Source organism: Chelonia mydas, chromosome 5 (assembly GCF_015237465.2).
Source record: "Chelonia mydas isolate rCheMyd1 chromosome 5, rCheMyd1.pri.v2, whole genome shotgun sequence".
Classification (NCBI taxonomy): Eukaryota; Metazoa; Chordata; order Testudines; family Cheloniidae; genus Chelonia; species Chelonia mydas.
In genome coordinates, this window is record NC_051245.2 from 21,161,786 (window position 1) to 21,174,855 (window position 13,070).

General features: G+C 40.2%; 1 protein-coding gene across 1 annotated transcript in view; it reads left to right on the plus strand.

Moving 5' to 3' along the window:
- MALT1 (MALT1 paracaspase) overlaps window positions 1-13,070 on the plus strand; it is a 143,676-nt gene that overhangs the window by 29,509 nt on the left and 101,097 nt on the right. The gene's annotated exons all lie outside the window — the stretch shown is intronic.

Genomic DNA, 13,070 nt, shown 5'->3' on the forward strand with positions numbered 1-13,070 from the left:
GAAGCATGACATATTTACAGACTATTATATTGCGATGAAACAGATGCTATTGTAACACTGACAGACGCCAGTTGTCGGCAGGTGGGATCAGACCTGGGGCCTCAGGAGCTTAGTGCATGAGCCTTTCCTGCAATGAGCTAAAAGCCAACTGGCTGTTAGCTAAGGCTGTAGAGAAAACTCATTAATCTCTCTCTGTGGTCTCAGTGCCACTAGATGTGACAGAACACCACACTGAGGAGGTGTGTGGGTTACATACTTCCCCTAGCTGAGGAAGCACATCCCGAGCTTCAGAGACTTCCCAGTTGAATTCCTGGATGAGCCCCAACTTGCAACACAGATGACCCCAGTTTTCAGCAGGTGAGATTGAACCTGGGGCCTTTGGAGCTTAGGGCATGAGCCTCTATCACATACCCTTGCTCTCTCTCTCTCGACCCCGACCCTGACCCCCACCCCCAGATGGGACAGAACAACACACCTAGGAGGTGTGTGGGTTACACTATGAACACATGGCATGTTCTAAGACTATTGTATCAATTTTATAAATAGTTTAGGTATCTTTATGGACTGGTTAGTGATTTTTTCCCCTGCCTCAATGTGTGAGCTAAATGATGGTACCTGCAGGAACTGAAGTCAATGTGGGATAAGTAATGTAAATCCCCACTGCGGAAACAAGTCAGTGGAAGTTTCATCCAGTGGAACTAGCATAGGCTGGTCTGCCTTGATTCAAGAGGCCTGGCAGACAAAGAACTTGAAACTGTATAAAGTGATCACCCTGACCTAAGGAGAGGGGTCACTCACCCCAATCCCAGAACTGACATGAAACTGTGACCAAGAAGCCAACGGGGGCGGGGGGGGGGGGGGGGGGGGGGGGAGGGATGACAAGATTTCAAGAAGAAGAGCATAGTCAATGGTGTCAAAGGGAGCTGACAGTCCAAGGAAGATCAAGATGGAGTACTGGTTCTCAAAATTGGCTAAGAAGAGGTCATTAAAGGTTTTGGCAAGAGCAGCTTCACTGAAGTGCAAGAGATAGAATTAGATTGGGGAGGGTCTAGGATGGGTTTGAAAGAGTAGAACTTCAGCTGGTGATTGTAGATAATGTGTTCAATCAGCTTAGAAATGGAAGGGAGAAGGTGTGGTAGTTAGAGAGGCAAGTAGGTTCAAGTGTGGGTATCCTTAACAAGGAAGAGTCTAAAGCATGCTTGTATTGTGAGGGGAAAGAGCCAGAGAAGAGTGTGAGGTTCAGGAGAAGAGTAAAGGAGGGAATGAGAGTGTGCGAGAGAGAGATCAGGAGTGGGATGGGTCCACTAGGGCAAATGAAGGGGTTAGGGCAGGAGAGTGGATGAGAAATTTCTGCCTCTGTGATGGGAGAAAGGAGGAGAGAATTGTAGGAGGGGAAGGTAACAGTGTATATTACCAATTTTACCAACCTTGGTGAGATCCTGGGTAGAGAGAGAAGTAGAGGCAGGAGGAGGGAAGGGTTTGGGTAATGAGTAAAAGGAAGTGAAACAGTGGCTAGGATTGTGGGTATGGGATTTAATTAGGCTGGAGAAGTAGAATTGTTTAGCTAGGAAGATGGCAGAATTGAAGAACGAAAGAAGAAATTTGTAGTGGAGGACTTCAGCCTGGTTATGGGATTTCCACCAGAGACATTCTGCAGTTCAAAAGGAGAAGGAGCAAACATTTTGAGTATAAAGTATACAATATTTTTGGGAGGTGCCAACCTGAAAAATAGAAGCCTTCAACTTATTCATTCAATAGCTACAGCCCAGGCAGCTGGGGTGAAAGGACCGCATCTAATTCTAAGAAGGGAGTTCAGTTCAAAACCCATTCCATTCTTGGGTCCTCTACTGAGTATGAGAGCAAGGTGCCAATTAGTGTATATTGTGGATGGTGGGGTTTAATGATGTGGACACCCGTCCATTAGTAAGCCGGCCAAGACTGTAAACTCACTTCACATAGGCCATTGCACAATAATGAATTTTAGACATCAGCAACCTGGACCAAGTTTGATTCAATAACCTAGAGATAAAAAGACTTCATATCCTTACCCTGAGCCATATTGTCCCAGGGCTGCATTTTTCTTTCAATTTCATCTTTGAAAAGACTAAAAAACCCAGCAGGTTAAAAATGTTAAGGGAAAGTTGAATACCTTCTTCACAGATTTATAACAGTATTCTAGCAATATAGATATCCCCCCCACATGCACACACCACATGCACACACTCACCCACCTGTATGCTGTGCTAATACCTCTAAAACTCTCTGCAAAATTCTCTTGAATCTGTGTTTTAATTTGCTTTTTAGAAGATCAGCTGCATCGGCTCTCGTTGGGTGGATTTAAGTTTTAACACCTAGTAATTTTCCCAGTTGATCAGAGCTCCAGTAACTACTTTTGATGCGGAATAAACTCATGAATATTTTTTACCAAAAGCAGTTTTACCATACAGTTATCATTATCTTAGTTCAGCTGCATCTCACCATCGAGGGGGAAAGCTGTCAGAGTTCTTGATATGAAAATAAGATTGGATTGCTGCACATTTTGTCAGATACAACAATGGAATTTTTTATTACAAGAAAAATACTTATGTACCACTCAGAAAACTGCTATAAATTCAGACATCAAGACACAGCTTTTTTTTCTCCTTTTGCGGGGTAAAATGGAATATATTCGAGATTATCAAAATTTCATTTATTAAATGTAAAGCTATATTGGAAAAAAAGCTTTTAGACAAAAATGTCTGCATTCTTAGCTTCTAAAAGAAAGGCGTGCCTATGGGGAGTAAAGTGGGTAACAGTACAAGAATCTCAGCCGCTGAAGAAAGATTAATCATGGTCATTTATCAGCCACTGACCAATAATGAAACATTTACTAACATCCAACGCTAGGTTCCTAGCAAGCTTAGTATCCTTGTGCTGAGAAATGTTAATTTGCTTTAGACAGGGAAGGAGGAGAAAAATACTAACTCCATTAAAATGTAGAAAGGGTTTCGTCATTTGGGCATGTTTGGCCTCTGTTGTCTTAAATTCTGGTCTGGAAATCAGTGTGGCTACTTGTGAGTAATTGTGGTAGATCTGACCCTATGTTTCCAGCGGCCCTAACCAGGAGGAATAAACAACACTCGCAATCTGCAAAGGAAAAATAATATGTGCCCTTTCTTGGTCCTTTGATGCATAAAAAAAAAAAATTCTGCTAGCTTAACCATATTTTCTCATCAGGCTCCTTTTAAAACTATGACTATGCCCTGATGTGCTGCTTAATCTAAGCAGACCCCAATCACTAATAACAGATTTTTTCTCCCTGCCTACAAACAGCTTTGCTTTTTTTATTATTATTATGATTATGCAGCACAAAAGATTAAACAAGAAAAAATAATCAGAGACAATAAGGGATCAAGGAAGAAGGCTTATGGTTGTTGATTGCTTAGCTTATATAGCTCTAATGCTTTACCTTCACTGCCAGGCGTGCTGGAACAATGTTTATAGTGGGGGGTGCTGATGATGGAAACCACGTATTTGGTGTTTGTTATTACTACTTAAAGCCAGGGGGTGCAGCAGCACCCCTAGTTCCAGCACCACTGCTCATCGCCAACTTTGTGCCATACATGATTGCAGTGTTTCTCCTTGTCAGTATCATACTGTTGGCATTGGGTGCTAAAGCTTAATTCCATGGAACTGAGGATATGAGTCTGAAAATGACAAGCTGAGAATAATGATTAGAAGTGATTTGGGTTGGACATGTAGCACTGCAGTGATGGGCAGAGACCTGAAACCATCAAATGAGCCAGGCAGCAATGAACTGGTTAGCAATTTTCTGACAAAACATTTTTTTTGTTGGAAAATGTTGATTCATCAAAACTGAAACTGTTGGCAGGAAAGGGTTAGTTTCAACTAATTTCTCAATTAAAAAATTCTTTGGAAAAATAGTTCTGAAATTGTCTAAATGTCCCATTTTGACATTTTCAAAATGAAAATTTAGTTTTCAAGTTCAAAATGGCTTTCGTTTAAAAATTGTAGGTAATTTATAATTTTGATAAATAAAGGTTAATTTAAAAAAAAATGTTGAAATTGAAACAAAATGTTTTCAAAATCCCATTGAGTGACCCAATCAGAAAATAGTTTTGGATTTTGGGTTTGCAAAAATGTTTGAGATTCTGACTTTTTGTCTCATTTTGGGATAGGAAAAGATTTCAAGATCTCAAAAATTCTCATGTGATGGGAAAACCATTTCCTATCCAGCTCTATCAAGGAACAACTGAGCAATAGACACTGGTATGGTATGAAAATGCCACATTTACTCTTCAGGCAAGGGAAGAAAGGTTGTTTTTGAGTTACAGGTCGTTAAAGTGTTATCCTTCTTTGAAATTTTGGCATTGTCTGTTGCTATTTGTTTCCTTCTGTCTCAAAAATAGCTTACTACTACTCTTTTTAAAATTCCCATATATCTAATTCTTCTTAAACTCTCACACTGGCTATTTGAGCTTGTCCATTTTTTTTTCACTGGAAAATATCCTGTGGGAAAATGTCAGTTTCACCAACAGCAACAACAAAATTGATCAGAAAAATTGAAATGAAAAATTTCATTTAAAATCTAGTTTTTAAAAATCTCCATTAAAACTGAAAATGTTGGTTTTGAAATGTTTTTTAAATGAAAAATTTTATTTCAACATGTCAAACTGTTTTGATTGAAAATGTCAACATTTTCCATATAAAGATTTCCAATTTGAAAATAGTTGGAGTTTTCCCACTTTGTGAAAGTTTTCAATATTTTGACTTTTCGTTCCAGTTCAGATTCAGGAAAATAATTTTGAAATATCAAATTTTCCCATGGAAGGGAAATTCTGATTTTTGAACTGTTTTCCTTTACTTGGGGGGAAATAGAGGGAAGGGCTGTAATTGTGGATATATTTGGACCCAATCCTGCTTCCATTGATTTCAGTGGGAATTATGGGCCTAATGCTGCCTCAACTGATGTTGGTGGGAATTTTTTGCCACTGGACAAAATTTGTAAACCTGAGTATCTGAATTTTATATTTTTCTCTCCCTCCCTCTTTGTTCAACATTCATAGCACTCACTGGTTTTCACTTCTCTACTGTGTTTGGTTAGGACCAGGATGCAAAATGTCCCTCTTTGTAAACTCTTTTACATTTACATGAGTTGTTTTTCTGAGAACTTAAAGTCTTCAAATACACAGTGGGAGATTTACAAAGGGAGACTTTCAAAGGGAATTGGGCACCTAACTGCCCTCTGGACCTTTGAAAATCTGCCCCTTAACCATTTCCTTTGACGTTTTTCTCCAAAGTTTGTTCTCTTGTTTTCTACCTAGTCTTCATGTCATTTGTCTGTACTGTTCATATTTCTACCCATCCGTACTTCTGTACAATGTTATTTATATATAGTATATATACTCCCATACCTATATACTTCCCCCATTATCAGTCTGTATTCACCTGCTGTCTTATGTCTTATACTTAGATTGTAAACTCTTTGGGTTGGGGATTGTCTTTTTGATCTGTGTTTATACAGTGCCTACCACAATAGGGTCCTGGTCCATGACTAGGGCTCCTAGGTGCTAGGGTGGTACTAAAAGTAATAGACTACCAAAAAGCATATGATAGCATCCCACATTCGCAGGTCATTAAGACACTGAAAACACACAAGTTTCATCCAAAGATCATTTCCTTTCTGCAGCAATCTATGGTTAAGTGGAACACTCAACTCTACCTGCAAGGAAGTTTTGCTGATGGGGTTCAAATTAAAAGGGGAAACTTTCAAGAGAAATCCTTATCACCAAAGGTGTTTGTGGTAGCGATGCTGCTGCTGACCTGGATGGTCCATGAGACAAATTTGCTTATCAGAGCAACAACCAGTTAGCCATTTGCTATACATGGATGATCTTAAACTATGTGGACAGTCACAAGAGGGGATACAGAGATTAATGACATTTAGAAAAGTTTGGGGAAGACACAAAGCTATGGCTGGGTTGGCTAAATGTTTGTTGATGTCTGTAAAGAGGAGCAAACTGGTATAATCAGATGCCATACAAGTTAACGAAGGTACTATCCAAGATATCTCTCAGCATGGCCCCTACAAATACCTTGGAATCAGGGGACTATCAGAGTTACAACATAAAGAAGTGAAGAAAGAATATTACACACAAAATAATAATTACTCTAAAGAGCAAAACTCAACTCAAAGAATTTGATCCGAACCATTAATATGTGGGAGATATCAGTAGTATGATACGCTGCTGGAGTGATAAAGTAGAATCAAAAGGAGAAGAAAAAATTTGATATCCAAACAAGAAAGCTCCTGGAGATGCATAGAGCAATAAATATCAGTCAAGAAGGGCACAGCATGTACATCTGATGGTGTGATGTAGTAAAAGGTTTGCCATCTGTGGAGAAAGCAATTGACAAAGACTATAATATGAACATATATGAGGAGTCAGCCAGAGTAAAAGATCATCAGTTAATGATTACAAGGGATGGCCAAGCATGCATCCCAGCCCAAGGAAAGCATAAAAGAAAGGAGAATGCAAATCGCCAAAGACTCAAAAGATTTATACATAAATCAATGCTTGGACAGTGGTGAAAAGAGAGCCAGAGTCATGGCTTATAGAAGGATACCTCAAAAGAGAGACAGAGAGCCTTACTGTGAGTGCACAAGAGCAGTTTTTAAGGCTTAATTACATTCAAAACAAAATGAACTGACAGAATTTTTCACTGAACTGCAGAATGTTTTTCAAAATGGAAGAGACAATGGAGCATGTGTTGAGTGCCTATGTGAGCCTGGCTGGAAGAGAGTATCTGAACAGACACACAGTGAGGTCACCAAGTGTCTGCAACGTAGCCTCTGTGGCAAATATGGATTTAAATGACCCATTTGGTATTAAAACCACAAAAATGAAATCACTTTAGAGAACGAAGAGGCTAAGATTTTATAGGGTGTGGCAATTGTCAAAGACCGAATGGTGCAGGCAAATGCACTGGACATAATTGTTGTAGAAAATAAGACAAACAAGACATTGTTAATTGATATTGCCATACCAGCAGACACAAACATAAAAGAGAAACAAGAAGAGAATATGACAAAGTATGAAGAGTTCTGCCGCAAAGTGGAACGATTATGGAAAACTAGAACAAAGACGATCCCAGTGATTACTGATGATCTGTAAGGGTATGAATGAACAGTTTAAATACATGTTAGGAGCACAAGATCTCATGATCAGTGACCTCCAGAAGACGTCTCTCTTAGGCACTGTGAGAATATTCAGGAAATTCAAAGGAGAACGAGTGCCTCTGAGCACTTAAATGTAGGAATTCTGTGGATGGTTTAATAAAACTGCTGATTACTTAAATTTACAGAGTCAGTTTGTGGTCAAGATATACTGTGACTTCTGGGCATAAATTTTAGACAGTAGCTTTCCCCTTTTTGTGCTTAAAGATCCTATATGTTATGAAAGCTATTTGTTAAAAAAAAAGATATAATAGTGAGGGATTATAATAATAATATATTTTAATATGCTTTGATAGCCAAAGGATTGTCAGGCTATATTGTAAACTTCCATACAGGAACACAAATGCCTTTCTTTGGTTGTCCTATAACCACAGAAAACTTAATTTCCTGAATTTCTAACATAAGAATGGCCATACTCGGTCAGACCAAAGGTCCATCTAGCCCAGTATCCTGTCTTCTGACAGTGGCCAATGCCAGGTGCCCCAGCGGGAAAGATCAGAACAGGTGATCATCAAGAGATCCATTCCCAGTCACTCATTACCAACTTCTGGCAAACAGAGTTCTAAAGAAGAAGCTGCATTACACCACACAGTGAGTTCTTACCTAAACAAATGTAAAAGGTGTGAACCTGATTCTCCTCCAGTACTTTATATTTAGAAATATCCTTCAGCCTTCTAATATCTTGGCCATCCTTATAACAAGTTACTTCTGATTTGGGATTGCCTGGAAATGTAGATACAAAAAAGTGAATAAAAATGTGGATAATAATTGAATGGTTTGTAATCATGACAGGAGCTGGACAATGCAAACTGTGTCATCAGTAAATCTACCTGCTGCTATCTATGTTTATGAGTATGTGTGAAGCATGTCAAACCGGGGCTTGGCTCCCTTGGCTAAGGATTATATTTTATTACATTTCTACCCACAGACATGCAAATACATAGAACACTCAAACAGCCACATCAGCAATGTAGAAATATCTTTTATTGCCCATTTTCTTGTCAACAACACAGGTGATTAGATCTTTGTGTTCCATACTGATTTCTCTGTTGGGGAATTCATAAACAGTAGCTGATTCCAGCCTACTCTTGTGATTTTATTGCAAGTTTTATTATATTTGTTTTTGGAGGGGGTTTAAATTCCTAGCTTCTGGACTCATGTTCTTACCGGAAAAATATCAGCTTTTATTAAAAAAACAGACACACAAAGACACATTTCTAGCCTTCATGACGGTGGAGGAAGCTGGAAAATGTGAATCCCAAAGCTGCAAAAATCAGAAAAAAATACTTCTTCCCCCAAATTATTTTAAAAATTCTCCTGATTTTTAAGCCAATCTTATGTTTTTTGGGTCCTGATACATGATTTTTGAATGCTTCTGGATGGCAGTACCACTACTAGCTGGCAGGCGGGGGAGCAATTGGTCTGGTTGTCCAGAGGTCCAAGGAGTGCATTCAGAGCAACCCAGGATTTGTGTTATTTTGTGTTCCTACAGGGCTCTATATTGTGCCGCCATTGTAGGTGAAGTGCTGCTAGGCTCACCAACAGATCTCTGGCTGGCATCTTGTTCTCCCTTTGTTTTTTCTTGGCCATATTTCTTTTTCCTAAAGTGTTAAGAGTCTGTTCACGCTGTCTGAGCAGAGAGGCACCGCTGAATGCAGTGGGATGAGGAGACCTGAACACTTGGTGAGAAGTTTGATCTGTTTTGACTCATGTTAGCTAACACCGTGTCACACTGTCCAGTGAACAAGATGATTAGATGATAATCTAATCATTTTGCAATACAGGACCTGATAATCTACTGCCTTGCAATCTTGTGCAGTCATTTACACCTGTGCAAAATTAGTGTAACGTTGCCAGATCAGAATGATAGTCACTGGGTCCCCTATTATAGGGCTGGAAGTTGAAACTAGACAATTTCAGACTGGAAACAAGGTGCAAATTTTTAACAGTCAGGGTAAGTAACCACTGGAACAATTTACCAAGGATTGTGGTGGATTTTCCATCACTAGTAATTTTTATATCCTGCCTGGAGGTTTTTCTAAAAGATAGGCTCCTGTCCTGGAGGGCAGATGAAACCCACCTTTGGGGAGGCTAGCCCCTTGGCTTCACCCTTCCGCCCAAGGCCCCACCCCTACCCTGCCCCTTCCATCTCCCCTTGCCTGCTGGAGCCCCAAGCCCCCAAGCTAGTGCTGTAGCAGGCTTGTCAAGGTCTAGAGAGCCTAGCTACCACTAGAGGGGGACAGAGTGTCACACCTAGCAGGCATGGGTTACACATATCATATTAGATCGGAGATATATTTTTAGTAGACATTGAAGATTATCAGATATTTCATAGGTAAGTCAGACATTGCCATTCTCTGGTACAGCTTGGGAAGTCAAAGTGAATAGAAAGTAACGTGAGCTCTTCAGAAACAACTGAACCCATTATAAATTTGTGACACATGAACCTGAATGTAAAAAACCTGAAACTCCTTTGTCTCCTTTACTGTCCACTTTCCCTGTAAACCTTTTTACTTTCTCCATAATTCCATGAAATGATAGACATTTAAAAGTGACAATGCCAAGTAATTTAGCCTAACATTTAGTTGTTTTGTTCCATCCATGCCTTTCTGCAGGTCAACAATAATGGCTCACTGAAACAGAGAATTTATACAGTAAATAGAGCTGTGTTTCCAGCTGTGATGAATAACTTGAAATTATCACCTTAAATATTTCTTTTCAAGAACTACACTTATGTACCAACTCTTCTCAAAATTCAGCCATCTACTAATTGTTGTAGCTATACAATGTTTTTAAAGGTACACTTTTATTATCAGTTGTATTACAGTCGAGCATAGAAGCCTTAACTGAGATCAGGGCCTCAGTGTATAAACATATAGTACAGTGGTTCTCAACCTGCGGCCATGGGCCGCATGCGGCCCAATTAGCACACAGCTGCAGCCCAGCTGTGTGCTAAAGGGTGGTGGGGTAAAGGGCTTGGGCTGCCACGCAGTGAGGTCCGGGGTCAGGGCTGCCACCCGGCCCTGCACAGCAGGGTCCGGGGTCAGGGCTGCCACCCGGCCCTGCACAGCAGGGTCTGGGGTCGGGGCTGCCACTTGGCCCTGCACAGCAGGGTCCGGGGTTGGCGGCAGGGTTGGGTTGGGGCTGCCACCTGGCCCCACACAACAGAGATCAGCTTTGGGGTTGGGCTGCTGCCCAGCCCACACACAGTAGGGTCTGGGATCGGGGCTGCCGCCTGGCCCCACACAGGAATGTCTGGGGTCGGGGCTGCCACCCGACCGCATACATTGGGGTCAGGTTGGCGGCAGGGTCGGGTTGGGGCTGCTGCCCAGCCCCGCACAACAGGGTCTAACTACAGTACCTACTATGCTATTTATTTTTGGTAGTTATAAAACATACGTAATTTTCAACGTGGCTTAGTCAAAGGGGTCCTCATATAATAATCTTATTACTTGGTAGAAAATACGTTCGGGATGTGGGCTTCTTCTTACAAATGTTTGTTTATTATGTTTCAGGAACTACTGTTATTGTTGTGATAGCACCATCAGTGTGCATTGGCAGTTTATGGGCAAAATAAAAAAAGATAAAAGGCCTGTTCTGTACCACTGACTCATAGATTCCAAGGCCAGAAGGGACCATTGTAATAATCTAGTCTGACTCCTGTATAATACAGGCCATAGAGTTTCCTCAAAGTAATTCCTACTGCAGATCTTTTAGAAAAACATCCAATCTTGAATTAAAAATTGCCAGTGATGGAGAATCCACCATAGAATCATAGAATCATAGAATATCAGGGTTGGAAGGGACCTCAGGAGGTCATCTAGTCCAACCCCCTGCTCAAAGCAGGACCAATCCCCAACTAAATCATCACAGCCAGGGCTTTGTCAAGCAATGTTGAATAGAGGGGAATGATCACGTCCCTCGATCTGCTGGCAATGCCCCTACTTATACAGCCCAAAATGTCATTAGCCTTCTTGGCAACAAGGGCACACTGATGACTCATATCCAGTTTCTCGTCCACTGTAACCCCTAGGTCCTGTTCTGCAGAACTGCTGCCTAGCCATTCAGTTCCTAGTCTGTAGCAGTGTATGGGATTCTTCCATCCTAAGTGCAGGACTCTGCACTTGTCCTTGTTGAACCTCATCACATTTCTTTTGGCCCAATCCTCTAATTTGCCTAGGTCCCTCTGTATCCTATCCCTACCCTCCAGCGTATCTACCTCTCTTCCCACTTTAGTGTCACCATGACCATTGGTAAATTGTTCCAATGGCTAATTATGCTCACTGTTAAAAATGTACACCTTATTTCTAGTCTGAATTTGTCTAGCTTCAACTTCCAGCCATTGGTTCGTGTTTGTAATACCTTTCTCTACTAGATTGAACAACCCATTTTCAAACATTTGTTCCCCATGTAGATACTTAGAGACTATACTCAAATCATCCTTCTATCTTCTCTTTGTTAAGCTAAATAGGTTGAGCTCCTTGAGTCTATCAGTATAAGACGTGTTTGCTAATCCTTTAATCATTCTCATGGCTCTTGTTTGAGCCCTCTCCAATTTATCAACATCCTTATTGAATTGTGGATACCAGAACTGGACCCAGTATTTCAGCAGTGGTCATACCATGACTAAAGTCTCTCTTCGAAGGCTCTTCCAATCCTAAGACCCTGATCCTAAGCACATGCTTAACTTAAGCACATTAGTTGCCCCACTGACTTCAAAGGGCTGACTCGTGTGTAAGTGTTTGAAGGATCAGAGCCTAAATATAGAGCAGAAGATAAAGCAGACAAGTTGAGTGAAGGTAGGACTGAGCTTTTAGTGCTGCTGTTTTTCTTGATGAGGTCTGGTAAGAAACCATTCTGCAAGGTACTGGGAATTGAGGGTGTTCGGTACCTTGCAGGAGGCTACAGCTCTGTGCCTGATCAGACTCTTGCAGTCAATTATTACTGCATTTTTAATGTTACAATGAAAAAATAGAATGGATAGGACTGATGAAAGACGTGAGTTTTAGGACAAGAATCGGATAAAGATAGAGTGGTTACTAGACCTACAATATAAGGAAAGTGTATCCAATGATTTGGGCAGTATGGAAGAAGGTAAATTATACATGGACAGAAGAATAAACATGCTATGTTGTTTTAGGTACACAGCACAGTTATTTTATACACAACTAAAGGTGCACATTTGCATTTTTCAAGGCCTGATCCAAACCCCATTAAAATCAATGGGAAACTTTCCATCAACTTTAATGGTTTTGCATCAGGTCCTCAATTAGTTAAACATCTCTTCTTGTGTTCTTACAATGGGAGAATAGCCAAGTGACACCAACGCATTTCCGTTTATATGTTTATATTTTATAAATCTTTCCTTTGAAAAAAATTACATTTACAAAAAGTATCATTTTAAGAATAGAACTTTGATTTAAAAATATATTATATGCCACAGTGCTAGAAGGCAAACTTAGCAGCAACAAAACGTATGTTTCCTTATAGTGGGCCAGATGCTGATTGTGCCATTCTATAAGAATGATTTATAATAAACAAGAGCATGCAAATAACCAGCAAAATCAGCTAAGAGAAAACCTTATTATTTATAGCCATATGATAACCTTATTTACATTATTTAGAATTCTCCCCAGCATACTTTTCATAGCTAGGAATAAAGGACTAGGTAATTTAAATGTAAACCTGTTATTCTACTTTACATAAAGAAACATTTTTTACATAATCGCAAAAAAAACCCACCCCAACCTGATTTCTGTCCCTTATCCTTCACAATGTACAAAAGGCAAGCAGACCCAGCATCCCCATTTAACATGTCATCCTGATTCCTTTC